Source organism: Schistocerca nitens, chromosome 2, assembly GCF_023898315.1.
Source record: "Schistocerca nitens isolate TAMUIC-IGC-003100 chromosome 2, iqSchNite1.1, whole genome shotgun sequence".
NCBI lineage: Eukaryota > Metazoa > Arthropoda > Insecta > Orthoptera > Acrididae > Schistocerca > Schistocerca nitens.
The window spans coordinates 646,801,069-646,814,361 of NC_064615.1; the positions used below are offsets into that span (position 1 = coordinate 646,801,069).

The window sequence follows — 13,293 nt, forward strand, 5'->3', positions numbered from 1 at the left end:
TCATTGCGATATGCTTGACAAGTGAGTTATATAACTGGCTACGAATCCACTCTAAGAAGAAACTACTCACGATACTGGTACAGTACTCTATTCTTTTATTTTACAAACTCGTTTTCGGTTGTTGCTCCATTATCAGGTACAAAGAAAAATATGTGTGGGCGTGAAATTTCGTGTGACCAAAGATTTTAAACTAGTGAATTACAGAGTACCCCATTTAGTTTCCGAAGAGGACACTGTTAATGTTTGGTTTAGGAGTAAAACGAGAGGCATTATTTCACGGAAAAGTTATGTTTCATTATCGAACTCAGATAAAATATGTGACACGTTAAATAATGAACTATATAACAAATTGCAACAACTGTTCTGAGAAGAAAATAAACTGAACAATAAACTCCGGTGTCATGTTCCAAGGGAGTGGCTCAATAAGATAACGTGGTCCTCAATACGTCCAAAATTATAAGCAAGTTTGATTAAGCAGGTTAGTAAAACACCTGTAAAACTTTTAACATGGCTAATGAAAATGTAGTAACTGTTATAAAGGCACTCCCTTTTAACATATGTGGATGTACTTTGTTATATACTTGATTACTTAACGTGTCACTGAGTCAATAATTTTACATAACATTTCCACAGAAATAACTCCCCTCGTTTCAGTTCTAAACCAAACATTAACAACTGTCATCTTTGGAAACCACATGAGATACTCTGTAACGCACTAATTTAAAATCTTTGATCCTACAAGATTTCACAGTCGCACATATTTATCATTACACCTTATGTTCGCGCACCATCCGAAAACCTATCTGTAAAATAATAAACATGGAACACTATTGTCGTGTGTGTCTGCATTCATAATAGATAAAATATTCTATCAAGAATGGTCGGAAAACTCAGTAAGTGCAATACACAGTAAGTTATGATTGTCCCATTGTCTTAAGTTCTGTGTGCAAGCGCTACGATTCCCACAGAAACTCTTACTTTAAGTAACAAAAGGAATTAAGTTCTTAGTACCATGAGGGATGTGTAATCATCTAAGTTAATGCTTAACATGATGATTTATAGCTGTAATAAGCAGCTAGAAAAACCAATCTAATTAAGAACTATTTCTCATGGTTTTAATTAAATCTTATACCTAAGACAAAAACTTATATTCCAAGCAGGACTAATCTGAGCCAAGGACTTTCAAACTAAAAGGTCTCGTCATACTACGTATATGAGGTAGGACAGAGTATCTGATGCCGGTTAATGCAGTTACATGCTGCGATGTCAGCCAATTTCGTCCTTACAGTCCATTTTCAAGCACAATAGGTTTCGGTATGTTGTACAGTTATCCTGTTATTTGTTTTTGTTACTAGAGGTACAACAGAATCGTAAAATGAGTATGAAGTAAGATTAAATTTTAAAGACCGGTAGAGTTGATAGTTATTAGGAGAAGAAAAAAGAAATGTTAGGCTTAACGTCTCCTACACTTCGATCATTAGAAATATACCCTAAGTTCAACTCATGCAATGATGAAACAGGGTAACCGTCGCTGCGTTCTCAAGGAAACGGTCAAAAAATTCGCCTTAAGTGATTCTGGAAAACGACTTGAAAGAGAATCTTGATGAATTCTGGTCCAGTTCATTAACTACTACGCCATTTTGCTGCTTTCATGTTACTAGAAACGTGGAAGAAATTTAGTAGGGCAAAGGAAAATGACGGAAAACGACTCTGGGACACCGTGAGTAGCATTAGTCAACATAAGCGTACTGGGAGATGATTCCTACTCATTCCGAAATAGAATCTAGTTTCCGAATCTTTGCACCAACTCGAACTAACGTTTAATGATAGTATTTTCAAAAAACCGAGAACTTGATTCGTTTGTTAGAACTGTTCTACTACTTTAACCATTCAGTTTCTCGCAAAATTAAAGTTTATAATAATCAGAACACCTATTGTCCGTAATTCCTTCCTTCTGAAGAGCAGATGCACAATATTTATTACTCCTAGAATCAAATTCTCGAGATACAAATCAGTTAAAATTTGTAAATCATGAAGTTTGTTGTTGTTGTGGTCTTCAGTCCTGAGACTGGTTTGATGCAGCTCTCCATGCTACTCTATCCTGTGCAAGCTTCTTCATCTCCCAGTACCTACTGCAACCTACATCCTTCTGAATCTGCTTAGTGTATTGATCTCTTGGTCTCCCTCTACGATTTTTACCCTCCACGCTGCCCTCCAATGCTAAATTTGTGATCCCTTGATGCCTCAAAACATGTCCTACCAACCGATCCCTTCTTCTAGTCAAGTTGTGCCACAAACTTCTCTTCTCCCCAATCCTATTCAATACCTCCTCATTAGTTACGTGATCTACCCACCTTATCTTCAGCATTCTTCTGTAGCACCATATTTCGAAAGCTTCTATTCGATTCTTGTCCAAACTGGTTATCGTCCATGTTTCACTTCCATACATGGCTACACTCCATACAAATACTTTCAGAAACGACTTCCTGACACCTAAATCTATACTCGATGTTAACAAATTCCTCTTCTTGAGAAACGCTTTCCTTGCCATTGCCAGTCTACATTTTATATCCTCTCTACTTCGACCATCATCGGTTATTTTACTCCCTAAATAGCAAAACTCCTTTACTACTTTAAGTGTCTCATTTCCTAATCTAATTCCCTCAGCATCACCCGACTTAATTTGACTACATTCCATTATCCTCGTTTTGCTTTTGTTGATGTTCATCTTATATCCTCCTTTCAAGACACTGTCCATTCCGTTCAACTGCTCTTCCAAGTCCTTTGCTGTCTCTGACAGAATTACAATGTCATCGGCGAACCTCAAAGTTTTTACTTCTTCTCCATGAATTTTAATACCTACTCCGAATTTTTCTTTTGTTTCCTTTACTGCTTGCTCAATATACAGATTGAATAACATCGGGGAGAGGCTACAACCCTGTCTCACTCCCTTCCCAACCACTGCTTCCCTTTCATGCCCCTCGACTCTTATAACTGCCATCTGGTTTCTGTACAAATTGTAAATAGCCTTTCGCTCCCTGTATTTTACCCCTGCCACCTTCAGAATTTGAAAGAGAGTATTCCAGTCAACATTGTCAAAAGCTTTCTCTAAGTCTACAAATGCTAGAAACGTAGGTTTGCCTTTTCTTAATCTTTCTTCCAAGATAAGTCGTAAGGTCAGTATTGCCTCGCGTGTTCCAACATTTCTACGGAATCCAAACTGATCATCCCCGAGGTCGGCTTCTACCAGTTTTTCCATTCGTCTGTAAAGAATTCGCGTTAGTATTTTGCAGCTGTGACTTATTAAACTGATAGTTCGGTAATTTTCACATCTGTCAACACCTGCTTTCTTTGGGATTGGAATTATTATATTCTTCTTGAAGTCTGTGGGTATTTCGCCTGTCTCATACATCTTGCTCACCAGATGGTAGAGTTTTGTCAGGACTGGCTCTCCCGAGGCCATCAGTAGTTCTAATGGAATGTTGTCTACTCCCGGGGCCTTGTTTCGACTCAGGTCTTTCAGTGCTCTGTCAAACTCTTCACGCAGTATCTTATCTCCCATTTCATCTTCATCTACATCCTCTTCCATTTCCATAATTTTTTCCTCAAGTACATCTCCCTTGTATAAACCCTCTATATACTCCTTCCACCTTTCTGCCTTCCCTTCTTTGCTTAGAACTGGGTTTCCATCTGAGCTCTTGATATTCATACAAGTGGTTCTCTTCTCTCCAAAGGTCTCTTTAATTTTCCTGTAGGCAGTATCTATCTTACCCCTAGTGAGACAAGCCTCTACATCCTTACATTTGTCCTCTAGCCATCCCTGCTTAGCCATTTTGCACTTCCTGTCGATTTCATTTTTGAGACGTTTGTATTCCTTTTTGCCTGCTTCATTTACTGCATTTTTATATTTTCTCCTTTCATCAATTAAATTCAATATTTCTTCTGTTACCCAAGGATTTCTATTAGCCCTCGTCTTTTTACCTACTTGATCGTCTGCTGCCTTCACCACTTCATCCCTCAGAGCTACCCATTCTTCTTCTACTGTATTTCTTTCCCCCATTCCTGTCAATTGTTCCCTTATGCTCTCCCTGAAACTCTCTACAACCTCTGGTTCTTTCAGTTTATCCAGATCCCATCTCCTTAAATTCCCACCTTTTTGCAGTTTCTTCAGTTTCAATCTGCAGTTCATAACCAATAGATTGTGGTCAGAATCCACATCTGCCCCTGGAAATGTCTTACAATTTAAAACCTGGTTCCTGAATCTCTGTCTTACCATTATATAATCTATCTGAAACCTGTCAGTATCTCCAGGCTTCTTCCATGTATACAGCCTCCTTTCATGATTCTTGAACCAAGTGTTAGCTATGATTAAGTTATGCTCTGTGCAAAATTCTACAAGGCGGCTTCCTCTTTCATTTCTTCCCCCCAATCCATATTCACCTACTATGTTTCCTTCTCTCCCTTTTCCTGCTGACGAATTCCAGTCACCCATGACTATTAAATTTTCGTCTCCCTTCACTACCTGAATAATTTCTTTTATCTCGTCATACATTTCATCTATTTCTTCATCATCTGCAGAGCTAGTTGGCATATAAACTTGTACTACTGTAGTAGGCATGGGCTTTGTGTCTATCTTGGCCACAATAATGCGTTCACTATGCTGTTTGTAGTAGATAACCCGCACTCCTATTCTTTTATTCATTATTAAACCTACTCCTGCATTACCGAAGTTATCACACATGAATTCGCACGGCAGACTTTAAAAACTTTGTGTAGGCCTACATGCGAGCGATAATTATTTTCCATAATGAGGTATCCATGGCATGGATAGTCTAAAGAAGCGGTAGCAGACATTTAGTGTTTCAATTCAAAAAAAATTAAAAAAAAACACGTGCAGGCTGCTCAAACCTGTAGCACTACTGAGTCATTCATATTCGAGGAAGCCACGGCACTCAAGGTTCTACTTTTGGTGTGACTTCACAAGTGACAGCTAAGATAACATTACTGCAGATACAAAAAAAGCAAAACAGGCTTAACTTACAAACAGATATTTGCACAAGAACTCAGTTCGTGGAAGCCTCATTCTCAGTGTCGCACAGGAAAGTAATGGAGTACCGTTTCTGGTACCGAATTATTTGGATACCGAAGACATCACACTTCGAGCTGACACATTTTGTTTATAGAGTTGACTGGAGGCTGAGCTACGTTACAATGAAATGAATATTGAGTAAATAAGTCATTTGCTCTGGTCAGTCGTGCTAAAGGTCTGGCACTTAGCCAGGGGCAGCTGGTTAGAATATTGCCGGTGGACGAATTTTTCAGCGTAGGAGTATAATTAGCAAAGTCCTTATTCTAGTGTCAAGAGCGACATTCCAAACATTTCTTGAAGGTCTCGTACTGCGAATGTCGAATATGCTGATGACAGTCCATTTGTCTGTTTCTGATATCAAAGATGAATATCACCTCGGTATTTTTGGATAATGGAATAGTACATCACCGGCTTCCTTCCTTTCTTTCTACAACGGATAGGAACACATATATTACATTACCTTTTTCCAGTTCGTGTTCCTGTTAACTAACTACATAATTAAACACACACATCAAAAAAAGTTTTGCATCACCTCGGTTCTGAGAGTTTCACAACCTGTACAGAAAATTGGAATAGAGATCAACATATACATCATTTCCGCCCTCCTTATTGTTCATGAAAACCACACATTGCATGTTGTACCACCATACAGCGAGACCTTCAGAGGTGGTGGTCCAGATTGCTGTACACGCCGGTACCTCTAATACCCAGTAGCACGTCCTCCTGCATTGATGCATGCCTGTATTCGTCGTGACATACTATCCACAAGTTCATCAAGGCGCTGTTGGTCCAGATTGTCCCACTCCTCGACGGCGATTAGGCGTAGATCCCTAAGAGTGATTGGTGGGTCACGTCGTCCATAAACAGCCCTTATCAATCTATCCCAGGCATGTTGGATACGGTTCATGTCTGGAGGACAAACTGGCCACTCTAATAGAGTGATGTCGTTATCCTGAAGGAAGTCATTCACAAGATGTGCACGATGGGGGCGCGAATTGTCGTCCTTGAAGACGAATACCTCACCAATATGCCGATATGGTTGCGCTATCGGTCGGAGAATGGCATTCAAGTATCGTACAGCCGTTACGGCGGCTTCCATGACCACAGCGGCGTACGGCGGCCCCACATAATGCCACCCCAAAACATCAGGTAAACTCCATCTTGCTGCACTCGCTGGACAGTGTATCTAAGGCATTCAGCCTGACCAAGGTTGCCTCCAAACAAGTCTCCGACGATTGTCTGGTTGAAGGCATATGCGTCACTTATCGGTGAAGAGAACGTGACGCCAGTCCTGAGCGGTCCATTCGGCATGTTTTTGGGCCCATCTGTACCACGCTGCATGGTGTTGTGGTTGCAAAGATCGAACTTGCCATGTACGTCGGAAGTGAAGTGGCGCATCATGCAGCTTATTCCACACAGTTTGATTCGTAATACGACGTCCTGTGGCTGCACGTAAGCATTATTCAACATAGTGGCGTTGTTGTCAGGGTTCCTCCGAGCCATAATCTGCAGGTAGCGGTCGGCCACTGCAGTAGCAGCCTTTGGGCGGCCTGAGCGAGGCATATCATCGACAGTTCCTGTCTCTGTATCTTCTCCATGTTCAAAGAACATCGCTTTGGTTCACTCCGAGACGTTTGGACACTTCCCTTGATGAGAGTCCTTCCTGGAACAAAGTAACAATGGGGACGCGATCGAACCGCGGTATTGACCGTCTAGGCATGGCTGAACTACAGACACCACTAGCCGTGTACCTCCTTCCTGGTGAAATGACTGGAACTGGTCGGCTGTCGAACCCTCTCCGTCTACTAGTCGCTGCTCATGCATAATTTTTTACATCTTTGGGTGTGTTTAGTAACACCTCTGAACGGTCAAAGAGAGTGTGTCTGTGATACAATATCCACAGTCAACGTCTATCTTCATGAGCTCTGGCAACCAGGGTGACGTAAAACTTTTTTTGCTATGTGTAGATCACTCATCATCCCCAGAGCAGACGAAACAAATGGGAACCACCTTCAGTAAGATACAGGCTAGAGCAGCGACACGAGATTACCCCTCAGTCCAGAGTAATCGTCAATTTATACTGATGAACACTGTAATTCCGCTTTTATGTCTTCTTGCTGACTTAATTCACATCTGGGGCTTACTTTGCGTACACTACAGAGGAACCACATGTACAGAAATAAACTGCCGTTAATTATAATAATAATAATAATAACAATAACAAGCTAAGGAACACTAACGCACATGTACATATTTTAAAAGACTTGTGACCCTACTGACAAGCTCACTTTATTCAAAACCTTGAAAGAGTAATTATCATTTAAGCAACAACAGAAGATCTCTTAATGGCACAAATATATATATAAATCCAAAGTAAAGCTCGTGGACGAAAGTCAGATAAATCCCTGTTTAACTGTATACTTGAAACAGTGATCACAGAATGGAGCAAGAAATCGGCTGAATGTTAGAAGTTTAGCGTTGTAGTGCAGAATTAGGACAAAAAAACAGAACTATTTAAACAAGCGCCAGGAAAAGCAGGACTATAAATCTATTTCGAAAAACTAGTTCAAAAATGGCTCTGAGCACTATGGGACTTAACATCTATGGTCATCAGTCCCCTAGAACTTAGAACTACTTAAACCTAACTAACCTAAGGACAGCACACAACTCCCAGTCATCACGAGGCAGAGAAAATCCCTGACCCCGCCGGGAATCGAACCCGGGACGAAAAACTAGTACTAGTGACAAACAACAGGACTGCACAATCAAAATCATGCATAATTTTTTGAAATATCTGCATAACAGATGACTTTAAGTAAAAAGGTGAAGTCGTAGAGCATAAATAAGAGGGGAAATAGGCGTTAGAGGAAAATTACGGAAGATGAAATTCGCATCCCACTTAACAAAATTTGTTTACAACAAAAAATCATTCTCTGGAAATGCAAAACTGCGTCACTGCAAGACAGAAGTTCGGTCAGATAAGACATATGCATCAGAAATACTAATTTTAGGGTTTGCAAATAAAAAATAAGGAAAAATAAACCAAAGATTGTGAGGATATAGGGAAATAGAAAAACAGCAGAAACATCATGTAGAAAAAAATATGGACGAAATTAGGGGAGAAAGACCAATGCTCTATGGGCACATACAAAGAATAACTTTCGGCAGACTCACAAGAAAAAATTATAGCAATAACAATAATAATAAGAAAATGCAATAGAATTGCTGTTACCTCTAAGTTTTTCTTTTTTCTGTATAACGCCATGTAGAGTACATCAGTACACAGATACTCAGTTTCAGTTTACAGTTTCTTGCCCTGCACGGGTCGGATGCGAGACGCCAAGATTTACGTCTCGTCAGTTGTAGACATCAGGCTCAGAAGAAGCAGTGTTAGACGAGTATGCGCGACCTGTGACAGAATTGATTTGTGGAATGCGTAGCGGCAACTCTTCGTGCATCGTCACTGCCAACGAATGAGGCGAAACTTATGGATGGAAAAGCGTCTCAGCAATTTGCATAAATTTCTGACCGTCTGCGCAGCGGACCACCGCTGGGTTCCCACCTTTTGTGGTATGGCCTTCAAATTAAGAATGTGGTATAAAGTTACGTTTAGTCAGCGGGCATCCAACTATGGCTGCTGCAGATAAATGTCTGTAGCGAGTTCGGGAATGTGAGATAAGAGGCAGAGTCAATGGATGTAAGAGAAATTGGAGTGGATGTAAGGAGTTTTATTTTGGTTAGTTTGGTAAAGAATGCGAAGTACATGTTGGTAAAGAATGCGAAGTACAAGGAACAAAACCAAATTTCATCAACTTTTTTTGTTAATAGTTCCTACTGCAAGCAACAGCCAAGAAACCGTATGTTACCGATATTGACGTTTTACAATTTCGTACGCCGAATTACGTAGAGCAATGCGGCAGTTTTCCACTACACCAACTCGATTTGAATAATGCAACAGACAGATAAATGCGGAAGAGAATGAATATTCTATTCCCTTAAGACCACGTAGCCGCCTTCCGGGATGAGTTCACTTGAATTTTCCGCGCTGGCAGGGGCTCAAGAAACAACTGTGTGGTTTCTGGTCGCTCGTAGAGAAAACTATGTATTAGAATAACATCTTTTGAAAACAAAAATACATAAGGAGAGAAGACAATCAATATACGACAAAGGATGGTATCACTATATATATTTTCAACAGCGAGTGAAACTAACGTGCAGGTATAACTTTTAGGTGGGACTATGGAGAATGACTGCTAGGTATTTCTTTTCGAGGTGGATTTTGAAGTCTGCAGTGGTGGTGAGCGTAGGTTTCCAGCACTATAAATTTGTCTTCCTCTTCTGAAAGACCTATAAAAATGAAGTATGATTCAGTGGTAATAAAAATGGAATAAGTGGTTTTACGATAATGCGGGTTGGCCTCCGCAGCTGAGTGGCCGCCGAGACGATTGCTATGGGGAGGACCCAGGTTCGATTCCCGGAACCGTCAGGGATTCTTCCTTCCTTGGAATATTGTAACGGGATGCACTTTGCCTCCTGATGCCAGTTGGAAAGCTCTGTGACAGAGTAGTAGTGGCTCCAGCTCACGGAAACTGACAACCTCAGACCTCAGCACCCCTCCCTACCGCAGCCAATGACGCCATTGGCAGAGTATGACATGGCAGTCGGTCGGCATCGATTTGACCGCCAGGACCCGTGGACGAAGCTCACATATGATAATAACAACGCGAAGGCATTGTTGCTGTTTTTAAAGAACGACGGGGACAGTGAAAGGCGTGTTGCTTCACTGAAGAGAGAGGAACTAACATTAGAGAAGTATTATTTGAGGAAGTGAAGACTGAAAAGATGTGTGTAGGAGCGGAATATTAGCAACCGAGCGTGCAGATAGAGCATTAGGGAGATTGTAGTGATCAGGGTAGGAAAACATGGGAAGACCATAGAATGGTAACTGTGAGAGAAGCAAAGAATATGTACAACGTTGCTGTTGAACAGCGTTTCGAAGAGAGGGCTGTATTTGATTGTAGTCTATGAGTGTGAACCGCTTAAGGTTGTGTAGCTACAGAGAGCATGAGATTTGCTAGGTATGGCGCGGTAGAGTATCATGGTTAGATATAATGATAAAAACAAGTGGGTTTTGCGTTTCATATCCTGAAGACAGGTTTGATGCAGTTCTTCACCCTTGACTATCCCGTGCAAGACTCTTCATCTCTGCACAGCTACTGCAACCTACATCCATTTGAACCTGATTACTATATTCGTGTATTGGTTGCCTTCTACAATTTCTGTGCACACACTTGCTTCCATTACCAAATCAAACATTTCTTGATGGCTCAGGATTTATGCCATCAATCGATCCGTTCTTTATTTTTTCCCCGACTCGATTCAGTATCTTCCCATTGCTTACGTGTTCTACCCATGTAATTTTCAACATTTTCCTGCAGTAGAATATTTCAAAAGCTTCTATTTCCTTCTTGTCTGAAATGTTTATCGTCTGACGTTCCAGTAGAAGGCTACACTACATACAAATACCTTTAGAAAACACTTCCTAACAATGCCGTATTTGAAGAATATCCGCAGGGAATCTGATCAGAAATTTTAGTGAGGAAGATAACAGACAACACAAAGAAATTAGGGCCGGCCGGTGTGGCCGTGCGGTTAAAGGCGCTTCAGTCTGGAACCGCGTGACCGCTACGGTCGCAGGTTCGAATCCTGCCTCGGGCATGGATGTGTGTGATGTCCTTAGGTTAGTTAGGTTTAATTAGTTCTAAGTTCTAGGCGACTGATGACCTCAGAAGTTAAGTCGCATAGTGCTCAGAGCCATTTGAACCATTTGAACCAAAGAAATTAGGAGAGTATGGTATTTTACGAGTTGGGGAACGAGGAAACTAGCAAGCGGTTGAGGAAGAATGGTGAATTAACGCGAGCGACGTTAAATGTTATGATGTAGTAAATGATCTGGCAGACAGGGTGAGCAGCAATCTGTGGTTGGTTGCTGGTCATGCTGTGGTGTACAGGAAAGTGCCGTCGTTGAGTGACTGTAGGACGATACAAAGTGACTGAGACAAAGTTTTGTAACTGGTGTGATGAATGGCAGCTAGTTCTAAACGCAGAAAAACGTAAGTTAATGCAGATGAGTAGGAAAAACAAACCTCTAATGTTCGAATACAGCATTAGTAGTGTGCTGCTTCACACAGTAACGTCGATTTAATTTAAAAGCACTCCGTCTTCAGGCCACAAGCGGCCCATCTGGACCATCCGACCGCCGTTTCATCCTCGGTGGAGGATGCGGATAGGAGGGGCATGGAGTCAGTACACCGTTCTCCCGGTCGTTATGATGGTTTTCTTTGACCGGAGTCGCTACTATTCGGTCGAGTAGCTCCTCAATTGGCATCACGAGGCTGAGTGCACCCCGAAAAATGGCAACAGCACATGGCGGCCTGGAGGTGACCCATCTAAGTGCCGGCCACGCCCGACAGCGCTTAACTTCGGTGATCTGACAAGAACCGGTGTATCCACTGCGGCAAGGCCGTTGCCGATTTAATTTAGGTGTTATAAAATTACTTTTATCTTAATAATATGAATATTTATATATGTGTTTGGAGAGAGAGAGAGAGAGAGAGAGAGATTGATTTTTGATTGTGATTTTTACTTTAAGTCGTAACTGGTACCTGAATTTTGGTTGCTGCCTCCTTGAATGATCAGCTTCTGCACTAGTTGGAGACGTATTACAACTTGGAAGAAGTGTCGTTCTTTAAGTTTTTAAATACGACTCTGTTAGTTACTTGGCCGTATCGCGGATAGCTTTGAGCCCAAGTTTTCGTAGCTTTTCATACATAAGGGACAATTGTTGTAAGTAAATTAGATCAAACAGCAATCTGCTTTTGGTAAGAAAAGGAGATTGCTTGGCAGACAAACTTCCTTCAAACTACACGTCCTGCTACATCAAAATTGGTCAGTGGAGTTCAGCACCATACTATTGCACAAGAACATAATCCAATTACAGTAATTAAGAAATTATGAGAGGTTGTTACTTATTGAATGAAAACTATAGAGAATGCATTTATTTTCCTGTATTTTAGTGAACTTTGTACACTTACAATTCTGTCGATTGACAGACGCGACCACAATGAAGTTCACCTCCTTTTCCAAAAACAAGATATTTCTATTCTTCACTTCCAGAAAATTTATGTACATAAATGTTTGGCAACTCTTACACATACTTTCCTCGGCTGTATCAATAACATATCAAGTTTCATTAAGTGCAACGGCTGTATCAATAACATATCAAGTTTCATTAAGTGTAACAATACGTTCTGAGCGACGGCCTAGCAACACGTCCTCTTTCTCCCTCTTTTTAGTCCATACTCAAAGATTCACAACTACTATCGTTGCGGGGGTTGCGCGCTAAAGAGTTTCTTGCTCTCCAGCTGCGCTTCAGTTCTCTTAGCAAAGCGATATGAAATAGAATGAGCATGTAAAGATTATAGTAGGGGAGGCGAATGGTCGACTTCGGTTCATTGTTATAATTTTAGGGAAGTGTGGTGCATCTGTAAAGGAGACCGCGTATAGGACACTGGTGTGACCTATTCCTGAGTACTGCTTTAGCGTCTGGGATCCTCACCAGATCGGTTTACGGGAAAACAATGAAGCAATTTAGAGGCGGGCTGTTATATTTGTTACCGGTAGGTTCGAACAACACGCAAGTGTTACGGGGATGCTTCGCGAACTTACATGGGACCATGGAAAGAAGGCGACGTTCTTATTGAGGAAAACTATTGAGAAATCTTAGAGAATCTCCATTTGAAGTTGGCTGCAGAACGACTCTTCTGCTGCCAACATGCTTATCGTGTAAGGACCACAAAGGTAGGACAAGAGAAACTAGGACGTACGGAGACATACAAATAATCGCTCTATTTACGAGTGGTACAAGAAAGGAAATGAGTACTAGTGATACAGGGTACCGTCCACCACGCACAATACGGTGACCTGCGCAATATGTATGTAGATGTAGAAGCTACTGGCGCAACGCGATTCTCACACCATTTTGTCTACGGTTAATGGCTTCAGCTTAACCTAGCGTAGAAGAACTTTGTTGTGATTGGGACTGGAAATTCCTCCTAGGTAAAGAATCTGCACTGACTCTCTTTGTAGTACCGCGGAATCGCATATCTTCTTGCTTGCCGGAGCTCGACGTGACGCGTGCGCTG

At 41.3% G+C, this 13,293-nt stretch overlaps 1 pseudogene; it reads right to left on the reverse strand.

The window, feature by feature from the left end:
* Positions 1-11,503: 11,503 nt before the first annotated feature.
* On the reverse strand, positions 11,504-11,620 carry LOC126238152 (5S ribosomal RNA; annotated as a pseudogene).
* Positions 11,621-13,293: the final 1,673 nt, after the last annotated feature.